We start from the raw sequence: 19,571 nt of genomic DNA, 5'->3' as shown, positions 1-19,571 counted from the left end.
CATTATGGTTATATTGTATGAAAGTATATGGTATGATGTATATGTGCATTCATTCACATTCATATAGATGTTATATGATCATGATGTTATGATGATGCACTGATGATATATGTTATGAGGATCCTGGCCAGTGATCATGGTATGTAGGCTGCCTATGACTTGACTCTGGGAGCTATTTCATACTGAGGTTGTGTTGACTGTCTATGGCTTGACCCTGGAAGTCACACATGTGTAACTGTCTATGGCTTTGACCCTGGGGTTACACAAGGATGATATGATGATGCTATGTTTATGCTGTATGTCTATATTATATGCTTTATATCTGACTTGTTATGTAGGAAGTGGGCTCAGGGGTTAGAGGATCCTCTATGAACCTTGAGCTTACTGAGATGTGGTTTTCTCACCCCGTTTGGGGACATCATTTCAGGTACCCAGAGTAGTGGTGATACTTCTAGGGGCAAGGCCCCCGCATTGGAGTAGTTGATGATGCAGCTGATTATTTTAGACTCTGTTTAGACTTATGATGACATATGGATTTGTTACCATGCTTAATTATATATGGAGATTATGTTATGTATTTATTTAGGCTCATGATTGTATCCTTAGAGCCATGGATTAATTACTGATGCTTTTATACTTTGAATTAATACAGACTTGTTGCATGTATTCAGTTAATTTGGGAATGGAGTCTTCTTGTTTATATTGACCTAGTGAGGGGATTGCAGTCTGTGGGGACTTGCAAGCTATCTGTTTAAATTATTGCATCAATTAGGTTATCTGTATGTGTTGGACCATGTCCCAGTTATCTGAAATACAGCTGTTATGCTGTCCGTGAGACTCCGTCAGGAATGACACTTGATGTCATATCTTGATGGTCAATGGCCACTAAAACTGGCTCATAGGAGTAATTAGTATATGTAGTTTAGATTTAAGCTTTCGCAGTATCTCACGTGAACGTTTTTAGAAATGTTTTTAGAAAATGTTTTAAAAAAGAGTTTACTCGTACTTTTGTAAAACGCTTTCTTATTCTTTTAAAATAAAGTCTTCCGCTGTGTATGCTAAATATCATGCATGTTAACAACTGGAGTACTACTGTAACAGCCCGTTGTACACCGGTATTGTTAACATTAATTATGATATTAAGCGCAGTTACAATCACAGCAATTCATTTATAAAATGCGAATAAACTTTTTACGATTATTACGCGAGCATTTAAAACATAAAAAGCGTAATAATTAAAAGTTGTGACCGTAACCGTAAACTCTTGCGGAAGACTTATTTAAACTATTATTATAACTTACTTTACTTATTATAAGTTACTAAGGGGTTCCCATAAACCCACTTAGCCAATTACAACATTTACGTTTTTACTTACTTGAACATGGTTCACTCCTAATTTTTCTGCGAACACACCGCTCGCAACCATACCTCCTTTTCAGATTATATCTTTGTCTTACTTAATTTCCTTTTCAACAAGTAATCACACGCTCAATTCGGAGCTCATTTGCTCCGGTTATCGCTGTTTGAAGTTAGATAAGCAAATAGCCAACCAACCCCAAAAACAGCTCCAAACCACTCACATTACTCGAATTACTGCACTCAATTCACTCATCCATTTGCTCTCAAATTTTTATCCTACAAACTAGACATCTCAAACTTCATTTTGATATACCACACGCTTAATTTGACTGAGAAACGAAGTGGGAGTTAATTTCCCAAATCAGGTCCAGAACTGCCTCAGATGCAGTGGCTTATGAGCAGTCCGCGTTTCTCCATTTTTTTCAAGCAGAAGATCAACCCAGATTTTTCCCTATTTTTGACACAAGATAGAGGATATCTCAACCTTCAAAATGGCGTATGGAACGTCCCTATTGGACCTTTATGGAGGGAGATATGCTCTCCCGAAGTTTGTCTAAAATCTGCCAATTCTACAGAAAATTCGCCAGAGATCCTTTGCTATTCCAATAATCCCAAACTTGGAAAAGATCATTTAATCCTCAAAGGTACCTAATAATCACATGATAATACAGTAATAATCCAATGGGTGGCACACACAAGGACCAACAACGCCTTGGGGCACATACAACCCAATCCAGTTTATAGTCATTAGGCATATAGTTCATATTAATCATACTTAAGTAGTTGCAATCACTAACACTTTTTTCATGCATATTTTCATCATACATGTAATCATACCCTAAAATAGGCCTAAGGCCCTTCCATCATAAATAGACATGCATCAAATACGATTACAATATTGCTTTACAACTTACAACTTGAAACTTAAACTTTAACTTACACTTCCAATATTACAACTTAAATTCAAATGACAACATAACCAAATACATAACTACTAGACTTAGGCAAAATGGCATGAACAAATATGCTAATGAAGCTCATACCACATACATATGAGATGTTCATGCCCTAAGTCTAGCCTAGGCCACACGGCCAACAAAATGCAAAATGTGAAGCACTCCACTGCTCACTCTGCGGGCCTCTTGCCCGCTGCTCCGGTTCCACTGCTACCTCATGAAATAAATGCCCCGAGACGGGGTGAGATATACGAATATATCTCAGTAACCAAGAGGTTCTGGAGAAAACTCCACCCAATGGTTCACTTCGATGCATATCAATTGAATAAAACAACCACTTTGAAAACGGGATATAGCAAGGGATTTAGAGAACTGGGGAAATATCGGAATACAAAATACGACGTTGCGGGATGGTAGCTACCAATACCACGCACGCCCTGGCATATATAAGCCTATGGGTCCACCCGAGGTGTGATCAAATCACTACCACCCTGGTACCCATTCCATCGGGTCCACCCAAGGTGTGATCAAATCACTACCACCCCGGTACCCATTCCATCGGGTATAATCCAAGGTGTGATCAAATCACTACCACCAAGGTACCCATTCCATCGGGTATAATCCAAGATGTGATCAAATCACTACCACCAAGGTACCCATTCCATCCATAACACCTGAGACATTCCTAGTGTGCTCCTATCCGGATCACATACTATGACCCACGGTCAACTGGAACTCCCTCTCGGAGACCTATCCAGCGGAAGTCCGAAACTGCCCGAAGGCTAATAAAACTGTCTACTGGCCATAGACTCGGTACATAAGTACCCACAGTAATAATGCATGCATGCTCATGTGTTCTACACTACTCATATACACTTCCTACCGTTGCCATCAACTGGCAAGGTGGAACAGAAAAGGGGAACAAGCCCCAGTACCAAGAGGTTACCTTAAGTATTGTTTTCACAAGCTCCGCAGCAGCTTATCCCTCAACTTGGTACACAGCAGAATGCCTACACAGAGGACATTCCCAATCTCTTATAATTCAAACAATACATGCTAATTTACAATTATACATGCATTGAACCAATTATATACCTCAATCCACTTGGTCCAGGACCAAGGGCAAATCCCAGATTCAAGTTTCGGGATTCAAGTCAACGTACGGCAACCTATACAATCACGTACATCCATCAGTATGCGTCAAATAGCATCAAAACGCAAAATCACAAAATCCTCCCCTTCCTCCTTGAAGGTTCGGCCCAACTAATGTTAATTTGAGATTTATTTTTCTAAATTTTCTTTCTCATTTTGTTACGCCTCATTAGTTTGTCAAGAGGCCAATTCAAGTGTCGGTTCGTCATTTTCGCGTCGAATTACATCAGAACGCGAAAACCGTAAAATCCCCCCTTTCTCCTTGAAGGTTCGGCCATCTATGTGTTATTTGGGGATTTATTTTTATAAATTTTCTTTCTCATTTTATAACGCTTCCTTTTGCTTAGAGGCTAGTTCAATCGTCGTTTATCCGTTTTACGACATTTACGCATCGTTTTGCGAAATATTTCACTCTAGGTTCTTTATGCCAACTAAGCCACTTCTTATTTTTCCATTGATTCTAAACACTTGCCAATCACCACACAACCCATCTAATTACCTTTTTAACACATAATTCATCACTCAAACAATTTCCAACAACATCAATTCCATAATTTTCCTTTAAAGGCCAAGTTGCAACCTATGGCAATTCTAGGATTTCCATTCACTTCTAATCACTCCACATATCACACAACCACATTATATCATCATATAATCATACCACAATTCATCAAACAATGCCTCAACACAAAATTCCAAAGTCCCAAAATCATGACCTCAAATTCACTAAGTTAAAATCATCACATTTCACCTAAAATTTTCATTGCATCTCTAGCATTAATACGTCATTCTAAGGCATTATCATCTAATAGGCATTTTCCATTTGAGCTCTCTAACACAACACATCATAAAATCCCTCTTTTAGGGTTCATAAACATAAGTCACAAATCAACCATTGAAATGTTGAAATAACTCACCCAAATGCAAGGCAAATGACTCCTCCTAAGTATACTCCACCATTGGAGCATTTGAAAACTCCATGAACACCCAAACTTCACTGTGAGCCGCGGCCTTTGAGGGGGAAGATCTCAAAATCCTCTCACTTTCACAGCTCAACAAGGCCACCAGTGGCTTTGGAAGACAATTTCCAACAAATTTCAAGTTAGACTTTGTTGGATTTGGTTAGGATTTGAGTGATTAAAGGGGAGAAGAAAAATTTGCATGGAGAATGGTGGGGGAGGGCTGATGGCTCGGGTTTGGGAGAGAGAGGGGAGTGGGAAGATGATGAATAGTGATAGGATGAGGTGGACTTAAGTGATTTTAAGTGGGGTGGGTCCCACGCCACCTCACGCGATTCAAAACGCGTCAAAACTCTCACTAAACGTCCGTAAATTCAAAGCCTATTTAGAAACTCTAATTTTTAACATTAACTATTCCATTTTAATTAGGCTTGATCAGATGAATTCAGAGTCCTCCATTCGTTCGGAGAAAACACTGTTTTAAGCTATTGCGCGCGACGTTGGCACGTTCCCCAAAATGACTTACTTTCATCAAATTTTATCAACAATCATACTCCCTAACTCATTAGACCAATTGTAACTCATATTTGAAACCTAGAGCTCAAAATTCAACTGGCACGTTTTACAGTGCAATTGTAACGCGGTATTTTTACCCGCGAAAAACATTATTCACTGATTTTTCTGAAACTTGCCTTTCCACTCAATTTTTCGTTCTGAACCCATTTCCAGGGTTATTTTTACCATCTGAGGCCTTCTACTCAAATTTTATCTTCCTAGGGTTGCATGTTGGCTAATTACCGTTTTGCCCTTTCTTTGTATTTTGGCCTAATCTTTAGGATTTTCACTAATCCATCACTTGATTGCTCATTTAATATTTTAATTACTTGATTTAAAATTGTGAGGTGTTATAACTACGGGGTGTTACAGTACTCTACGGTATCCTATAATCCCAACTCACAGTGAAATCTATACTTATATACTTTATTTTACTTTATCACATGTCTCCACTTCTTCTTAGATAATTACCCTTATATTTTCTCGTAGTGATAGGATTAACAACCCTCATCATAGTTCATACTTCCTGTCAGTCATTTCAAGGTCTTCACCCACAATTCCATTCATGAATATTTCCATCTACAGCGTCATAGTTATAATTTACAGTCATTGTTAATCTATTTATCAACATAGCCATCTCAACTCTATTAACTTAGCCATCTCAAGCCTAAACACAACATCTGTAACAGCCCGTTGTACACCGGTATTGTTAACATTAAATATGATATTAAGCACAGTTACAATCACGACAATTCATTTATAAAAATGCGAATAAACTTTTTTCGATTATTACGCGGGTATGTAAAACATAAAAAGCGTAATAATTAAAAGCTGTGACCGTAATCGTAAACTCTTGAGGAAGACTTATTTAAACTATTTTTATAACTTACTTTACTTATTATAAGTTACTAAGGGGTTCCCATAAATCCACTTAGCCAATTACAACATTTACGTTTTTACTTACTTGAACATGGTTCACTCCTGATTTTTTTGAGAACACACCGCTCGCAACCATACCTCCTTTTCAGATTATATCTTTGTCTTACTTAATTTCCTTTTCAACAAGCTATCACACGCCAAATTCGGAGCTCATTTGCTCCGGTTATCGCCGTTTGAAGTTAGATAAGCAAATAGCCAACCAACCCCAAAAATAGCTCCAAACCACTCACATTGCTCGAATTACTTCACTCAATCCACTCATCCATTTGCTCTCAAATTTTTATCCTACAAACTAGACATCTCAAACTTCATTTTGATATATCACACGCTTAATTTGACTGAGAAACGAAGCGGGAATTAATTTCCCAAATCAGGTCCAGAACTGCCTCAGATGCAGTGGCACATGAGCAGTCCGCGTTTCTCCAATTTTTTTAGGCCGAAGATCAACCCAGATTTTTCCCAATTTTTGACACAAGATAGAGGACATCTCAACCTTCAAAATGGAGTATGGCACGTCCCTATTGGACCTCTATGGAGGGAGATATTTTCTCCCAAAGTTTGCCTAAAATCTGCCAATTCTACAGAAAATTCGCCATAGTTTCCTTTGTTATTCCAATAATCCCAAACTTGGAAAAGATCATTTAAGCCTCAAAGGTACCTAATAATCACATGATAATACAGTAATAATCCAATGGGTGGCACACACAAGGACCAACAATGTAACACCCCGTGTATACTCGGAATATTAACATTACATCGTCTTAAGCGGTGCTTAATTAAAAATGCGGAATATTCTTTTTCTTTTCAATTATGACGTCATTATCAATTACCAACTTGATTACTTAATCAATTTCATAAAATATCTCCTGTATGTAAAATTGCAAAAAGACATATACTGAAATACCTCAATATATAGATAAAGTGTGTATCTAAATCACGACATTACATCAAGTAATCCGGACAATATCCTGATACATTATTACAACTCCAAAAGACTCAAGACATAATAATACTATGTGTCATGGACAATCCCTATGCTCACCAAATAAACATAGTAAACAACAAGTCTCAACACAAAACTCCATAAACATAACTGAAGCTAAAAGCATATAAACCGCATGCAAATCCAGCATCCAATCATGGCAGCATAATATAACAGCAATCTAACTCAGCTCCGGCCTCCTGCCGCCTGAGGTCTCAACATTACCTGACCCTGAAATAAGCATTCCCCAAACGTGGGGTGAGATCTCTAAACTAGAAATCTCAGTAAGACAAGGGGTCCTCAAGGATCTTCCACCCCAAGCTCACTTACATGTGCAATATAAGTTCAAAAAGCATTTATATCATTATCAGTTCCAAAACTATGTAGTGCAACAGATATCTATGGCATGTGTGTAATCACTCTCTACTGGCCAGAGAAATGTAGGAATACGTCTATTCCCTACATGTAGTACAAGGAACACCGCTTGCACCTCACCCACAGCCTCACCCTCTTGTATGTTCTACATACTCAAGCTTACCGTATAGGTGGAACACCTCCATGCATATCAACAAGGCACTAACATACAATAGCTCAACAAAATTTCCAAAACATCAAAAGCATGTAACACAGCATGCACCATACCCCCGTGGGACATGGTGGAACCACAGCATGGCTAAACCGAGGACATGAAAGCTTACCTCTAAGCTAGCTATCCAATGCCACAAGCTCAAAGTCCAATCACAGCAGATCACAATCTGATATGGACCAAATATAAATCAATAAACATGTACCACATGCATACAGATAAAAGACAACGCCTTTTCATTATGTTTTCAAGTCTTAAAGCTTCTAACAAAGCCACAAGCCCTTAATCCCATGATTCTAGCTTAGACCAATACATACAGAAGTTCAACTTCATCAATCTAGGGTCTACAAACCCCCAATAGCCTACTGTACACACAGCACAACTACTGTTCTGCGAAATCCCAGAATATCCGGATATTCCTCGGGACCATATCCGGATATGCAATATCCAGATATCTCACTGCCCATATCCGGATATACAAATTCACATATCCGGATATCCAATATCCGGATATCCAATATCTGGATATCTGTTCGACAAATATCCATATATTTCACGATAGAATGCAGTTTCTGCATTTTCGTGAAGATATCCCTTAAAGGTTGGGTTTTTACCGATTTTAAACACCTAAACATGCATTTCTAGGTGTGTTTGACCAACCCCAACATTAAGTTATCATCTTTTAACCTTTACATGCATCAAGGTTCCATTTTTAAGCTCAAAGACTCAAGATCAAAGGTGATGAAGCTTACCAAAGCTCAAACTCAGAAAAAGGTTGCTCTTGGAGCTCACACAACAGCTCCAAGGTTCTGACTTCAAGGGTGCACGAAAATGCCTTCACAAAGGTTGGTTCTTTCTCACCAAAGGTCACCACTTGGACCTCAAAATGCCATGACTATGGCTTTCAACACCCAAACCACCCAAAACCAGCACCCTCACCCACACACAGAGGATGGAAACTCAGAATACACCCTCACACTTACTCACCATGCATGTTCTTAAGTGTATACAAGCTCAAAGAGGGAAGAAATCAAGTAAAGGTGACAACTTGAGTTAAAAAATGGTGAAAAGAGGCAATGGAACAGTAAACCACCCTCAGCCGACCAAGTGCTTCACGTAGGAATTCTGGTATCTAGGGCAATGTGCCCTTAGTAAGTGTATTTATAGCCAAAACTCACTTAAGCACACATTATTAACTTTAATTTCTACGCTTAGCATTTTAATCTCAAACTTTGGATTATGAAACTACATAATTTTCTAAGATTTATCATATTTTTCTTATATTTTTCTGAGCACTTTTCCGGTACGCGCTTTTCAAAGCCAGTACCGGTTTCTAGCACCAGTTCTCATTATTTGGACTTGAAACTCGTTTTACAAGTCCTACATATTATTCAAGTAATGATCATGCACTTACTTAAATTTTCCGGGATACTTTTTCGGCACGCATTTATACCTACTAGCAGAACCGGTATCTGCACTTTTCTTCCGAAAAGTGACTTTCAGCACTCCATTTTAATTAGGCTTGATCAGATGAATTCAGAGTCCTCCATTCGTTAGGAGAAAACACTGTTTTAAGCTATTGCGCGCGCCGTTGGCACGTTTCCCCAAAATGACTTACTTTCATCAAATTTTATCAACAATCATATTTCCTAACTCATTAGACCATTTGTAACTCATATTTGAAACCTAGAGCTCAAAATTCAACTGGAACGTTTTACGGTGCAATCGTAACGCGGTATTTTTACCCGCAAAAAACACTATTCACTGATTTTTCTGAAACTTGCCTATCCACTCAATTTTTCGTTCTGAACCCATTTCCAGGGTTATTTTTACCATCTGAGTCCTTCTACTCAATTTTTATCTTCCTAGGGTTGCGTGTTGGCTAATTACCGTTTTGCCCTTTCTTTGTATTTTGGCCTAATCTTTAGGATTTTAACTAATCCATCACTTGATTGCTCATTTAATATTTTAATTACTTGATTTAAAATTGTGAGGTGTTATATTCACCCCAACTTTTAGAATTTTGTCCGCAAAATTAATTCATACCTGTCCGCTAACTCAGGATATAGCCGGAGAATCTCATCCTCCCGCTCCCAAGTAGCCTCCTCGGGCGTACGTCCTTCTCATTGAACTTTAAGCATTGGAATCACTTTGCTTCTAAGCTTCTTTTCACTACGGTCAAGGACCTCACTAGGACCTATAGGAACCTTCAAATTCTCTCTGATTTCAATGTCGTCCGGTATCACCACATGTGATTCATCCGGAATATAACGTCGTAGCTGCGATACATGGAAAACATCGTGCATATTTGACAACTGTGGGGGCAAGGCAAGCTGATAGGCCACTGGTCCTACTCTTTTCATTACCTGATACGACCCAATAAAACGAGGACTCAGCTTCCTCACGCCCAATGCACGTCCAACACCGGTAACTGGAGATAACCGTACAAACACATGATCACCTTCTTCAAATTCAAGCGGTCTGTGTCTATTATCATAGTAACTTTTCTGCCGATTCTGTGCCTGTTTAAGTTTTTCTCTGATCATTTCAATCTGTGCTGTAGTTTCTTGCACAAAATCCGGCCCAAACCTCTCTTTATCGCCTACCTCTGTCCAACAAGTAGGAGTACGACATCTACGCCCATACAATGCCTCATACGGAGCCATGCCCAGACTGGAGTGAAAACTGTTATTATAAGAGAATTCTACCAGTGATAAATATCTGTCCCAAGCAGTGCCCTGCTCTAGTGTACAAGCTCTCAACATATCCTCGAGTGTCTGTATGGTCCTCTCAGTCTGACCATCAGTCTGCGGGTGATACGCAGTGCTCAGCCGAAGCTGAGTGCCAAAAGCCTGCTGCAAGGCTCCCCAAAAACGAGAAGTAAACTTCGGATCCCGGTCACTCACAATGCTAACCGGTATTCCGTGGAGCCTTACAATCTCTTTCACATATAACTTTGCCAATTTCTCAGTAGAAAAGTCCACTCGCACTGGAAGAAAATGTGCAGACTTCGTAAGTCTGTCCACTATAACCCAAATCGAATCATGACCAGCCTGAGTCCGAGGCAAACCAACAACAAAATCCATAGAGATGCTCTCCCATTTCCACTCTGGTATATCTAACGGCTGAAGTAACCCTGCCGGTTTCTGATGTTCTATTTTAACCTTCTGACAAATCAAGCACTTTGACACATATTCAGCCACATCCTTCTTCATCCCAGGCCACCAGAACTTAATTTTCAGATCTTGATACATTTTTGTGGCACCCGGGTGTACAGCAAACTGACCCTTATGGGCCTCAACCATTACCTCTCCTGCTAACTCCTTGGGCACTACAATTCTGCCCTGATACAATAACAATCCCTGCTCATTCACAGATATTCCACTCTGCCCTTTCAAATATTTGACACTGTCGTTCCGTACCTGTGTTTCTTTAATCTTCTCATATAATTTATTTTCCACCCGACAGCTCTCATGCAACCCATCTGCAACCCGTGTAGTCCAGAATTCATCCACACTCCCAATAAAGACATCCGTCAGTTTCAAGTCACGGAATTGCTCAATTAATTCATTATCCCACAACATCAACTGGGACACGCTGACAGACTTCCTACTCAATGCATCCGCTACCACATTAGCCTTACCCGGATGGTATTTCAACTCAAAATCATAATCTTTTAGAAATTCAACCCACCTCCGTTGTCTCATGTTCAGCTCTTTCTGATCAAACAAATACTTTAGACTCTTGTGATCACTGAACACAACAAATTTCATCCCATACAGAAAATGCCTCCAAATTTTCAAGGCAAATACTATGGCAGCAAGCTCCAAATCGTGTGTCGGATAATTCTCTTCATGAGGCCTCAACTGCCTCGAAGCATAAGCAACAACTCTCCTTTCTTGCATCAACACACACCCCAAACCTTTCTTGGAAGCATCACAGTATAATTCAAACTCACCTTCCGGATCGGGGAGGGTCAACACAGGAGCAGTAGTCAATTTCTCTTTAAGGCTCAGAAAACAACTCTCACATTCCTGAGTCCACACAAAAGGAGTATCCTTTCGTGTTAATTGGGTCAATGGCAGTACCATTGTAGAAGACCCCTCAATAAACCTCCGATAATATCCAGCAAGATGCAGAAAGCTACGGATTTCAGTAACAGTTTTTGGTCGTTCCCAGTACATAACAGCATCAATTTTATTTGGATCAACAGCAACACCCCTCTCAGAAATAACATGCCCCAGAAATTGTATCTCAGATAACCAGAATTCACACTTTGACGGCTTCGCATACAACTTTTTATCCTTTAACACCTGTAACACAGTCCTCAAATGCTCACTATGCTCCTCTCTGCTCTTAGAGTAAATCAAGATGTCGTCGATGAACACGATCACAAACTGATCCAAATACGGTTTAAAAATACGATTCATATAGTCCATGAACACTGTCGGGGCATTTGTAAGCCCAAATGGAATCACCTGATACTCGTAGTGTCCATATCTAGAACGAAAAGCCGTTTTAGGCACATCCTCCGGCCTAATCCGAATCTGATGGTATCCGGACCGGAGATCAATCTTTGAAAACACGCAGGCACCCCTCAACTGATCCAACAAGTCATCAATACGCGGCAATGGGTACCTGTTCTTAACCGTAACTTTATTCAATTTCCGGTAATCAGTACACAGTCTCATGCTTCCATCCTTCTTTTTCACAAAGATCACCGGTGCTCCCCACGGGGACACACTCGGCCTAATAAAATCCTTTGCAGACAGTTCCTCAATATGTTTCTTCAACTCAGCTAACTCAAGTGGCGCCATCCGGTATGGAGCCAATGAAATAGGCCCCACACCGGGCAACAATTCAATAGAAAATTCAATCTCTCTCTCAGGTGGAAATTCTGGTATCTCATCAGGGAATACATCCGCAAACTCATTAACCACCGGAATCGTAGAAATTTCAATCTCCTTGCCACCCACTAGACCACCCAAGAAAATATAACCCTGATCCCCAGCCTTCAAGGCTTTAACAGCATTGCACATAGATAAAAAGGGAGACGGAGTAACCGAGGGCTTCTCATGAGACAATATCCCTCTTGCCACAGCAATCAATCATCGCACAGTTTTGAGATAACCAATCCATGCCCAATATCAAATTAACAGAGGCCAGGGGCAATATAATTAAATCAATAGTGTAACCCCTGCCTTCGTAGACAAACCCGACCTCTTTGCAAATGAAGGAGGAATCACTAACCTCTCCTGTAGCCGTAGTAATACGCATAGGGGGAATCATCCGTGATACTTTTAATCCCAACCCCTTAGCCACATATTCCGCCACGAACGAGTGCGTAGCTCCAGAATCAAATAAAACAGATAAATCAATATTAGAAATGAAAATTGTACCTTTTACCAAATTCGGCGCCTTCGCCGTCTGCTGTGCATTAGTAGTATAAACACGCCCAACTGTAGGTGCAGATGGCAAGGTCTGCAGATTCGCAGCCTGCCCAGTATTGGTATGACAATTGTTGGCATAATGCCCAACCTTTCCACATCTGAAACACGTAACTTGAGTAACAGTACAAGGCCCTTGATGAAACTTCTTACACTTATCACAACGAGGAGCAGAATTTCTCTCATTATACCCACTTCTCTGACCACCACCCTTTTTAAACTGACCTGGGGGCTGTCTTACCTGCAACCCCCTACCTCTATTATTGTTTTGATGGTAGCCACCTCTGTTATTATTGCCGGGAGGAGCAGATGTCCTCGAAGAACCAGATTTTGGATATCTATTATAAACACTTTCAACCCGTTTACACTGAGTCACAAGATCTGCAAAGTTTCTCACAGCAGTATTAGACATCCTCTTTGCAATTTTCTCATTCAAACCCCTCTGAAATTTAGCAGAAAGAAACTCAGGGGTCGGCAGCACACCCCCATAATTGGCAAATTTCACCAAATCATTAAACTTTGTCACATAGGCATCAATAGTTATGGTACCCTGTACCAACTTTTCAAACTCACCCTGTTTAGCTTCCCGGACATCCCTGGGAAAGTATTCCTCATGAAACAGTCTCTCAAATAAAGCCCAAGTAATCTCTTCCCCTTGAATAATGAAAGGCTGAGATGCAGTGTACCACCACTCGTGGGCATCTCCCTCAAGCATATAAACAGAATACAACAACCTCTGGGGATCCTGACACTCCATAACCTGGAAGATTTTATCCATACCTCTCAACCAAGTAGTCACTACCTTTGGGTCCCTTGACCCCTGAAATGATGGCGGCTTGTGCTTTCTAAAAGAGATGAGTCTCTGCTCATTATTACCTGCCAACACTTGCCCAGCAATCCCAGAAGATTGAGCAGCAACAGAAGGATCCACAGAAGGCTCTGGGATATAAGTAGGATCAGTAGTGTGGTGACTAGCCTCGCCAGACTGACGACTAGCACCACTCCCCTCTTGCTGAGGAGTAACAGATGGCGTACGGGTAGCAGTCTCCGTAGCCGTATATGGAGGAGAATCATCCCTCCTATGCCGAGCCCTGTCCTCCCTCATCTCATTCATGAAGGCATGCATCATATCCTGATTATTTTTCATCAGGGTCTCGGTCATAGTTCTATTGGCAGCAGTCTCTTCCTGCAGTGCATTCAGGACTGCAGTAATAGGATCTGGTGCTGCTAAATGACCTGCACCTCTAGCTCCACGGCGACCCCGTGCCCTGCTCATGATATCTGTACATGTAACACAAAGGAATGAGCTGATCAGACCCACACTGAGGAATCACATATACATTAATCATAAATAGTTCACAGATAGCTATGCAACACAAGATACAGTACTACTTTATCAGAGTTCCCATACAAAACTGCTCTGATACCATAAAATGTAACAGCCCATTGTACACCGGTATTGTTAACATTAATTATGATATTAAGCGCAGTTACAATCACAGCAATTCATTTATAAAAATGCGAATAAACTTTTTCCGATTATTACGCGAGCATTTAAAACATAAAAAGCGTAATAATTAAAAGCTGTGACCGTAACCGTAAACTCTTGCGGAAGACTTATTTAAACTATTTTTATAACTTACTTTACTTATTATAAGTTACTAAGGGGTTCCCATAAACCCACTTAGCCAATTACAACATTTACATTTTTACTTACTTGAACATGGTTCTCTCCAAATTTTTCTGCGAACACACCGCTCGCAACCCAACCTTCTTCTCAGATTATATCTTTGTCTTACTTAATTTCCTTTTCAACAAGCTATCACACGCTCAATTCGGAGCTCATTTGCTCCGGTTATCGCCGTTTGAAGTTAGATAAGCAAATAGCCAACCAACCCCAAAAACAGCTCTAAACCACTCACATTACTCGAATTACTGCAGTCAATCCACTCATCCATTTGCTCTCAAATTTTTTATCCTACAAACTAGACATCTCAAACTTCATTTTTATATATCACACGCTTAATTTGACTGAGAAACGAAGCGGGAATTAATTTCCCAAATCAGGTCCAGAACTGCCGCAGATGCAGTGGCACATGAGCAGTCCGCGTTTCTCAATTTGTTTCAGGCCGAAGATCAACCTAAAGTTTTCCCAATTTTTGACACAAGATAGAGAACATCTCAACCTTAAAAATGGCGTATGACACGTCCCTATTGGACCTCTATGGAGGGAGATATGCTCTCTCGAAGTTCGCCTAAAATCTGCCAATTCTACAGAAAATTCGCCAGAGTTTCCTTTGTTTTTCCAATAATCCCAAATTTGTAAAAGATCATTTAAGCCTCAAATGTACCTAATAATCACATGATAATACAGTAATAATCCAATGGGTGGCACACACAAGGACCAACAACGCCTTGGGGCACTTACAACCCAATCCAGTTTATAGTTATTAGGCATATAGTTCATATTAATCATTCTTAAGTAGTTGCAATCACTAACACCTTTTTCATGCATATTTTCATCATACATGTAATCATACCCTAAAATAGGCCTAAGGCCCTTCCATCATAAATAGACATGCATCAAATACGATTACAATATTGCTTTACAACTTACAACTTGAAACTTAAACTTTAACTTACATTCTTCCAATATTACAACTTAAATTCAAATGACAACATAACCAAATACATAACTACTAGACTTAGGCAAAATGGCATGAACAAATATGCTAATGAAGCTCATACCACATACATATGAGATGTTCATGCCCTAAGTCTAGCCTAGGCCACACGGCCAACAAAATGCAAAATGTGAAGCACTCCACTGCTCACTCTGCGGGCCTCTTGCCCGCTGCTCCGGCTCCACTGCTACCTCCTGAAATAAATGCCCCGAGACGGGGTGAGATATACGAATATATCTCAGTAACCAAGAGGTTCTGGAGAAAACTCCACCCAATGGTTCACTTCGATGCATATCAATAGAATAAAACAACCACTTTGAAAACGGGATATAGCAAGGGATTTAGAGAAATGGGGAATATAAAGATACAAACTACGACGATACGGGATGGTAACCCCAATTCCACGTACGCCCTGGGCATATATAAGCCTATGGGTATCATCCAAGGTGCGTTCACAGAAACCACAACCATGATGCCCCAACCATCCAAAACGCCAAAGACATTCCTAGTGTGCTCCTACCCGGATCACACACCATGACCCACGGTCAACTGGAACTCCCTCTTGGAGACCTATCCAGTGGAAGTCCGAAACTGCCCGAAGGCTAATAAAACTGTCTACTGGCCAGAGACTCGGTACATATGTACCCATTGTAATAATGCATGCATGCTCATGTGTTCTATACTACTCATACACACTTCCTACTGTTGCCATCAACTGGAAAGGTGGAACAGAAAAGGAGAACAAGCCCCAGTACCAAGAGGTTACCTTAAATATTGTTTTCACAAGCTCTGCAGCAGCTTATCCCTCAACTTGGTACACAACAGAATGCCTACACAGAGGACATTCCCAATCTCTTATAATTCAAACAATACATGCTAATTTACTATTATACATGCATTGAACCAATTACATACCTCAATCCACTTGGTCCAGTACCAAGGGCAACTCCCAGATTCAAGTTTCGGGATTCAAGTCAACGTACAGCAACCTATACAATTACGTACATCCATTAGTATGCGTCAAATAGCATCAAAACGCAAAAATCACAAAATCCTTCCCTTCCTCCTTGAAGGTTCGGCCCAACTAGTGTTAATTTGAGATTTATTTTTCTAAATTTTCTTTCTCGTTTTGTTACGCCTCATTAGGTTGTCAAGAGGCCAATTCAAATGCCGTTTCGTCATTTTCGCGTCGAATTACATCAGAACGCAAAAACCGCAAAATCCCCCCTTTTCTCCTTGAAGGTTCGACCATCTATGTGTTATTTGGGGATTTATTTTTCTAAATTTTCTTTCTCATTTTATAACGCTTCCTTAGATTGCTTAAAGGCTATTTCAATCGTCGTTTTTCCGTTTTACGATATTTACGCATCGTTTTGCGAAATATTTCACTCTAGGTTCATTTAGGTCTCTAAACACAATTCATTTTTACCATTGATTCAAACACTTTCCAACCACAACACAACCTATCTAAGTACCATATAACTACAATCATCATCCAAATCATTTTTCAACATCAATTCCTCAATTTTTTCCACAATGGCCGAATTATACCCTAGGGAATCGCAAAGGATTTCTTTCCATTTTCAACCATTCCTCAACTCAACCAATCACATTATATCATCATTCTATCAAACAAAAACTCATTATCAACATCACAACACATTTTTTCAAAATTACATGTCATGACCATCAAATTATTCTAAGTTAAAAATCATCACATTTCACCTAAAATTTTCATTGCGTTTCTAGCATTAATACATCATTCTAAGACATTATCATCTAATAGATATTTTCCATTTGAGCTCTCTAACACAACACATCATAAAATCCCTCTTTTAGGGTTCATAAACATAAATCACAAATCAACCATTGAAATGTTGAAATAACTCACCCAAATGCAAGGCAAATGACTCCTCCTAAGTATACTCCACCATTGGAGCATTTGAAAACTCCATGAACACCCAAACTTCAATGTGAGCCGTGGCCTTTTAGGGGGAAGATCTCAAAATCCTCTCACTTTCGTGGCTCAACAAGGCCACCAATGGCTTTGGAAGACAATTTCCAACAAATTTCAAGTTAGACTTTGTTGGATTTGGTTAGGATTTGAGTGATTAAAGGGGAGAAGAAAAATTTGCATGGAGAATGGTGGGGGAGGGCTGATGGCTCGGGTTTGGGAGAGAGAGGGGAATGGGAAGATGATGAATAGTGATAGGATGAGGTGGACTTAAGTAATTTTAAGTGGGGTGGGTCCCACGCCACCTCACGCGAATCAAAACGCGTCAAAACTCTCATTAAACGTCCGTAAATTCAAAGCCTATTTAGAAACTCTAATTTTTAACATTAACTATTCCACTTTAATTAGGCTTGACCAGATGAATTCGGAGTCCTCCATTCGTTCGGAGAAAACACTGTTTTAAGCTATCGCGCGCGCCGTTGGCACGTTTCCCCAAAATGACTTACTTTCATCAAATTCTATCAACAATCATATTTCCTAACTCATTAGACCATTTGTAACTCATATTTGAAACCTAGAGCTCAAAATTCAATTGGCACATTTTACGGTGCAATCGTAACGCAATATTTTTACCCATGAAAAACACTATTCACTAATTATTCTGAAACTTGTCTATCCACTCAGTTTTTCATTCTGAACCCATTTCCAGGGTTATTTTTACCATCTGAGACCTTCTACTCAATTTTTATCTTCCTAGGGTTGCGTGTTGGCTAATTACCGTTTTGCCCTTTCTTTGTATTTTGGCCTAATCTTTAGGATTTTCACTAAATCTCCATTTAATTACACACTTAATGGCTTAAATACTTAATTTAAAATTGTGAGGTGTTATAGTGACTTTCGTGCAAGGTACGTGAGAGAAACCTTTTCTTTATTATCCGTTGTCCCCCTTTCCTTTTTGGTCATTGTCTTTTTGCTTAATGTGGTCCCCCATGTGCGGTTTAGGGCAAGAGATGGTTAGGGTTTTTTTTATGTGGTCCCCTTTGGTAGAATATTTTAGGAACTTGTTGCATGTGGTCCCCTTTGGTAGATTATTTTAGGAACTTGTTGTATGTGGTCCCCTATTGTTATTTTAAGTTGATATGTGTAGTGATTACAAAAAAACTCCCAATTTTTTAGCAATGCAGGCATTTAAAATAACCGTGATTGTTACAGTATTATAGTAATATTGATAATAATTGATTGTTGTATGATACTGTAAAATAATATTAAGGTAGTGTAAAAAATTATTATGTTCTGTTTTATATGCAGATGGATGAGTATATAGTCATAAGATATCATCATGGGGGTGTGTTGGTTAGGAATGATGAAGGGAAGCTGAATTATGTGAATGAGAGAGTGGATGATTTACCAGAAATGGATGCAGACTATGTCACAAGAATGAACCAGCAGAGCTTTATGTCCATCAATGGCTGACAGTGGATGCTTTGCATGCCACTTATGCACATACCTTGAACCCTGTCAATTCTGACCAGTATTGGCTTGCATCATCTGAGCCTAAACCCATTCCTCCACCACTGAAAAGACCAATTGGCCGTCCCAAAAAGCATAGGAAGAAGGATCAAACTGAGGAGCATGAGAGCCAAACCAAAAAATTAAAAAGGACACGTGTTGCAAAGTGTGCTAAATGTGGGCAGATTGGTCACTATGCCAAGACCTGCAAGGGACCAGCTGTAAGCAAGAGAGGGAGGAGAGCAGCAGCACCTTCACATGCAGTTAATGTCAACATAGCAGCCACACATAAAGAGGAGATCCCTCTGAGTCAAGGAGAACCTTCAAGGCAGTCCCAGGCAGCTGAGGAAGCCATTACGGTCAACAGCCCACCACCTACTGCCCCACCACCAGCAAAACAATTGTCAACTGAAACCCTCAATGCAACAAGCAGTGGCACAAGGAGCAGGCTTATGGCATTCATGGCCACACCTGGGTTTAGGCCACCAA

Source organism: Gastrolobium bilobum, unplaced genomic scaffold (assembly GCF_033153095.1).
Source record: "Gastrolobium bilobum isolate Gb01-03AN ecotype WA unplaced genomic scaffold, APGP_CSIRO_Gbil_v1 utg11328, whole genome shotgun sequence".
Taxonomy (NCBI): domain Eukaryota; kingdom Viridiplantae; phylum Streptophyta; class Magnoliopsida; order Fabales; family Fabaceae; genus Gastrolobium; species Gastrolobium bilobum.
The sequence above is the reverse complement of the archived record's forward strand: the minus strand, read 5'-3'. Positions refer to the sequence as shown.